Here is a 7,032-nt window from a genome sequence, read left to right as displayed (position 1 = left end):
ATACAAAAAATCTAGGAGATTTTTTCTGTCATTTAATTTCCGGCTAGGGATCAACATGCAAACTACTGCCCAATCAAACACAGCTTCGGAAATCTTGTTCGTTGTATTTCGTGTTTGACATTGCGTAAATCTTTCCGCTAGGGAAGAATCGAGCTTTTAAAGTACCTAGAAAGGTTCTCAAGGTACTTTTCGGCATCATCCTTCACAACGGCTACAATCGTTTGATAACGGCGCATTTCAATTCAGATCATTGCGCCAGATGACTGAAATAGTTCAAGGTGAGAGGCCGAGTTTTTCCCTTTCCTGTTTCGAAGTACAATAATTCTGCTTATTGTAGAATGGACTTGGCTACAACTAGGCTGAAGGGAACAGCGCATAAGGGATTTTTTGACTTATGCAATAACGCTTGAAGTCCATGGCTCGTCCGAGGCATTCGCATGTAGTTCTGTCAATAAAAAAAAAAGCCGTTTTTAGCAGCTTTTTTTTTAGTCAACCAGAATCAAGGTGTCAATAACCATCAGGCCTTTAAAAAGGGTGTTAAACACACCTACGCAATCCGTATAGATATGGTGGATCTGTTGCACTGGCCCGTTTTCCCTCAACTTTCTTCCCCGGTATCTTCAGTCTTAGAGTACAGAACTGTCTGTTTCCCCGCCGATAGTAGTTCACGAGTGAATAAGTTCAATTTTGTGACAAGACAACGTCGGCGAATCAATACGGTGCGAAAATCGGCAATCGTCGACTTCTTGCTGGTTTTCGTATTGCCGCTATTGCACGAAACTGTTGTAGCTTGTTCCTCTTTTCGTGGTGGTCTGTGTGATTTTTGTACTGAACTGAACGACACAAGCGGGGTCATCGACAACTCAACGAGGCATAGCAGATCGGAGGGCGATTGAGGTAGAAAAGGAAAAAAGTGCATCGACTGAGGACCGGAAGAAAATGTAACCAAAGATGAGCTACAGCATTTCTGAAAGGGCTTCAGTAGCGCCACCAGCAGCAGTAGCAGCTGAGAGCTAAGACGTTAGGTTTAAACGAGACTGAGTGAGCAGATCGTCAACGATTGACGCCCTCGTGACGCTAGCCACCGCACCACGGAGCCATGGTTGACGTTTTGTCACAGTCGATAACAACAGTTTGTCATAGTGAAGGTCCTATGGGCTGCCGTTAGCTGGTCGGTTGCCGTGATGGAAGAGAAAACGTTTGGGTGTGAAGAAATCACAAAAATCTACTCCTGCAACTATTACAACTCTAACCGTTACGATTGCTTTTATCGCTACTACTGCCACTAGACTGAGTAATTGACATATCAAGCTATAAAAATAGAACGGGGAGCGCTGATACGCAGCTCAAATATAAGGGTTAACAAAATTGCGAATATATCTAGAGTACCCTGGTGTGACCCGCTTTCATTTTGTAACTGATTGAATATGGCATTGTCCAATAATTGCCGACTACAGATAAATACAGACTCGAATGTTCGCAAAAAATCATCACCTTATTCTACACTATTAAAACTAACAGACCGTTTAAAACGAGTGAATGTACATTTGTAATTGCACTAACGACCTCTATAGAGCACTCACTTACTGTCGATCTATTAGTTTGGAGGTATTTCGATTTCACCCCCAGGGGGTGTACATTAATATAGTGGTTACCGGGAATGTTAGTATACTATTCGAATATATATATAACAGTGCGGTTCAACTCGGGTCATGGTAATATTGCTAATGGTAAAGGAGCTCGCTCCAAGAGACAGTTATACCCAAGCTCGCTAACCGAAAGATACATTTTCTTCTTTGCTGAAGAAAAAAACAATGTCGCTTTTAGAGTAAATTTCCTTAATTTTCCTTGCAAATGTTTAGCGGCTTTGTATGACGAACTTCGAATACACACAATATTGTAACGATGTTTTAAGGTTGAATACAGTATACCAATCATGAGACTACTAGATTTGTAAATCTTTATTACTTCCGGATTTTTAAAAAAAATAAATTTTGCCAATATTTTTATGTTTAAGTCAAGGAACCACTGACCGAATCTGATTTTGCCCAAATCAGACATCTTCTCCTTCGATATCGTCGCAATATTAGGGTGAAACAAATGAAACACGTCCTCAGCGGACCTGTTGGGCCTGGTCCTGCTGCCTGATTATTTCTTACTCTAAATATGGATACTCAGTTGTCTCATTATGGTCTAATCCCAGCAATATATTATCTCTTATTTCTATATTTAATACTAAGCTGTTAGTTGCTTCAAACGTTTTGTGAATAGCTAGTTGTAATAAAGTAATCCTATGCAAAGTTGTCAACTTTACCATAACGTGTTTAATCCGAGATTGCTGATTTTTAATCTCTAGGAATTGAAAGATACAATTTACGATTTCACAACTTTTATTGACGCTAACCACGCGTTTGTCTTCAACACGTTTCTCAATCGCTGTCATAACATTGGCGATCTTCGAGTACTAAGGATGTAATAAGATGAAGATCGCAACTCCGTATTTACCTTATAACTTTAAAAAAAAATTCATAGAATATCCTTTTAGAAATTGTTCCATATAACTATTATTTACATGGTATAGAACTTAAGTTGATTACCGGTCATGCTAGAAGTGTTACGCCTGACGACCATGTTTTTTCAATAATGATTCACCTCAACTATAACTCTAATTCGGGGCCTGAATCACTCATGATTCATTTTCATTTTTCAGTGATTCATTTTTTAACGATTCATATTGTTTTCATTCATTCCGCAAATAGCCGTCTGTCAAGCAATGTAAGTATAATGTCGTTCAAATACCGCTCGAATATGGGTTGAATTGTGTGCAAGTGCTACAGATGACCATAAAGACACAAAATATCTCGAAAGGTCTAATCGTTGAAGCTTATTTAAATGACCCAATTGACGGTCGTTCACTTTTGGGGGGCATTAAAAATGTTGTTTTAAGTCATTGTAATGAATTTTTGAGCCCATCAAATCGAACCCCCCATTGAGGATCTTCCGATTTGCTTCACGAAAACTCCTTTTAAGCCGCGTGAAAACTGACAATGACACAGACTGTCGAATTCAGGCAAAAGAAGTCTTTGATTCTGATGCGGGTCCATTCGGCGTTAGAAATTGGATAATGCTTCATATTTGCTCAGACAGTAAAAACGATGCGCTGTGTCTTACCATCATGAGTTCGTTGTTTTGTTCTAGAAAGAACAAGCTCTTTTTGGTTAATTAGAGTCACACATTTCGTGCCTGCTGAATCACATACACATATACATGGGTGTGTGTGTGTTTTTTATGTGTTTCACTGCAGGTAGAAACGAAGGCCGAGCATGGTTACCTGCTTGAATTCTGTGTACTACAGTCGAAAATGACGAAGGCAGAAATGGTCATATTGGGGTGCGACTATATTGTGCTATTTTAACATGACCGTGCGGACCGTTAGTCACTCTGTTTTTATTTGATTTCAGCAGAGCAGCTCTACCCTAATCTTTCTCTAGCCAAAGCGAAGTCGAAATCGTCAAGCGTCTGACTATCCGCTCATTGAGCCACAATTATTTCTTCTTTGGCCACAGCGCCGTGTTTTTGGCAGCGAGATGTCTTTTTGCTCTACCCGGCGAAGTCGAGTCGATGTCGCCTTCAAATTGTGCCCCCGATTAATCGCAACTGAAATTCATTCAATCCATTTACTAATCTACTGAATAGTACTGGTTGATGGCTGTCGATCGCCAATCGTTTCATTTATCACCCAGAGGCGGCAATAATAGCCCACGTTTCGGCAGTACACAGTCGGGCCAATCACATAGCGCACAAACGGGCGGGAAATTCAGCACGAGCGTAAATTCATTTGTTCCTTTACAATGGTGTTGTTCAACCGTACCGTCCTTATGTCTTTGCGTATGTGCGTCAGAGCGTCGTGGGTATCTCGTAGATCGTTGATGTGATATGGCCGTTCTAACATGGGCTAGTCACAAAAACATAAGCAACACAATCAAAATTGGGACGAGACGAAAAAAAGCACCAAAAAAAAAAAAAAAAAAACAATCTAATCGATACCAGTCGTGCTGTGCTAGGTACGTTCTGTCCGGTGGAAATGTTGCTACAGCCATATAATGGTTCCATTTCTAATGTGTATAAGTGTAGAGAGCTTTTAAGGCGATAGAACGAAATGAAGAAACAGTAATGATGTGTGATTTTTCGAAAAAAGCCGTACCGATGCCATAAGGCGTATCTTCATGGTTGGTGACGTGATTTTATAGACGGCAATGCTTAGGGTTTGATGAGCTGTCCACGCGTGAAGACAAACTTACAGGATATTTTATTTTTGATTTGGCGTTAGTACAACAAAATGTATAACTTATGATATGTACCTTATTTTTATGGGAAGGTAATCAAAATTTCAGTTATTTTATTAATACACTTATAATTATAAAAACTTATAATGGAAAGTTAATAACAAAGAGGATAAATTCGCAAAGAACTATATATAGAAAACGACAAACAATTTTTAACCGAAGTTTCATAAAGTAACGTTTCGCGGACTATCGTCCTTTTGTTTTTTTTCGAATTTATGTTACGTTATTGTATATATAAAAGAGTAATGTCGAAGTTTTATTAGTATATTGTCAAGTTGTATTGCGGTCTGGACATTTGATCATTTTCCTACGATACAAATAGAGATCGAACAACCGATTATCTATAGGTTCCCGTCTTTTTTGAACTGCATATTGCCCATTAGAAAATTGACTAAAAAATGGCAATTTTATGACAAGTTATTATAGACTGCTAAAATGAATTAACAGTCATTAATGAGAAGCGCAGTGGTAAGAAACCCCTTATTTTTTTTCTTATATCGAAGGCCTTCCCTTATCTTTCCCATACATTATAAAAACAACATAAATCGATAACAAGCGGGACGGAATATTACCAAACAGTGATTACTAATGTTACACTGTAACTTCGAGAGAACTCCCAGACAACGTAATAACGCGTATCTCTAGCGATGCTGCTAACGGCGCAAGATTTGTTGGTGCGTGGTGTGATAGGATGCGCCGGAAACCGGGTCCTATCTGGAAGATTCAGTACCGGAAATAACAGGCAGTAAAGAAAAGTAGCAAAACGACAAACGGCTACACCCAGGAAGTACGCCTGGACGTATCCGTCTTTCGAATTCTACTCGAAAACGTCAATGTTTTGCCCGAAAGCCCTGGGATAGGAAAGGCAGATAAAAAAAATTGTGTGCTTTAAGGGTACATGGACAAACTCAGAGTGGTAAAAGGTTTTTGTAAAGAACCAAGAAACACACTGTCAACTGTCCGATATTATATCTAATGAGGGTTTATTTAATTTAATATTATTTGTTAGAGTAAACCCTGCGAATTCCGCTATGTAGCATATATCTACGTTACAATATGTGTAGGTACTTTACACGCGTGCTCAAATCGATCGCAAGATAATGCACAGCCCGCTCGAAAAGTTCCGTGCAATGCTAAACCAACATGTCTACATACAGTATGTCATTAGATACGAATATTTCGAAGCTCAAGAAGACAAAGGCAATTTCCAATCCCATTAACAAAATCTTCTTACCGAAAGATTGTAGAATATTAGCGTCGACTAATTCGCTACACTGAGCACCCCACGTGATGACTCAATGTTGATGACTTCGCCAAAGATGAATCAGATCCAGCATTTGAGATGGGTCAATTCAGACGCTCTTCCATCTATTTCGTACGGTTCAGCTGATTAACCAAAAGAAAGCTGGTGGTCGACATAACGAATCCCTTCCGAACGTTTTGAAATTCTAGATATATTAAAAAAACTTCGGAGTACAGCATCTCTCATTCTTCTAATCATGAAAAAGAAATCTTCACCTATTTCAAGCCGAATTTTAAGCATCAATAAGAAGATGACGAGGACGAGACGTTTTTACAAGACGGTTCCGATTGAATTAGTCACCTATTTTGTTTGATGTTTTAGAAATAGATGGCAGAAAGCATCGCAATCGATCGGTTGAGTGATTAGTAATATACCGGGCATTCAATCCTATATATTTCGGTTCGCAATCCGCGTCATGTAGCTAAATATCAATGCTCTTCGTAGCCTTAGAGATGGACTTGAGCTTATTGAAAAAATAAAAATGTTCTTTCTCTCTGAAAATATTTTCGCCATGTTCTCTGCGGTCATGACAGTTACTATTACAAAAGCATGCTAAAATTATCACACCAGATGATTCGAGAAAATAATACAGGGCACACACGTCAATGTGCTGATAAAAAAAGATCAGTCATGATCGTCCGTACGTGTCAGCGCCATCACGTGAAGAAATACGCACGATCACATGTACATCTCATAACGAGCAAATACCAATGAGTCGATTAAGCGGGTCTGCTCTAGCGAGGCTCAAAGCTATTTTACCGGTGTTTACTGTGACTTTTCTATCAATCGATGCAACTTTAACCATAGTGTGACTATGAGAAAGCGTACCATAGACAAGATTGTCCCAAATACACACGTTCTAATATTTAAGTAGCTATCATGCGTCTCAAGCGATTCGCGGTGATGCATGTTTAGCTAGGCCAAATAATCAGCCCAGCCATGGGTCGGTCCTGAGACGAATGCTGTCCTCGTTGATATGAATTTTGATTGATGAATTGATAGCACCAATTATGTACAATTCAATACGACAATTTTCCATCAAACAAATTCAATACGATCGGCTCATTAGACATTGTTTGACTTTCATGATACTGACGTTATTTCCTACTTCTGTGAGTATCCGGCGGCTCGGTTTACCTACGTAGGGCCACCGCTCTGCCGCCTTGTACGAACTTCAAGGAGAACTAAACAATCTTAACGTATTAGCCCTTTCAGCTGTTGTAAGACATATTGATTATTGTTGGTCGCCTTCGTGATGGGGCAAAGATAGCATGTTTGCCACTTAGGAAGAGGAAACGTGATCCAAGCTAAAAACTACGTGTGAACATATTTCATTTAACGTTGGAAATTAGCTGTCTGAAGCGATGATTTACGGTCGTACTG

This window comes from Varroa destructor, unplaced genomic scaffold (genome assembly GCF_002443255.2).
Source record: "Varroa destructor unplaced genomic scaffold, Vdes_3.0 BEIS01000001.1, whole genome shotgun sequence".
Taxonomy (NCBI): Eukaryota; Metazoa; Arthropoda; class Arachnida; order Mesostigmata; family Varroidae; genus Varroa; species Varroa destructor.
This window is presented reverse-complemented; position numbering follows the sequence as displayed.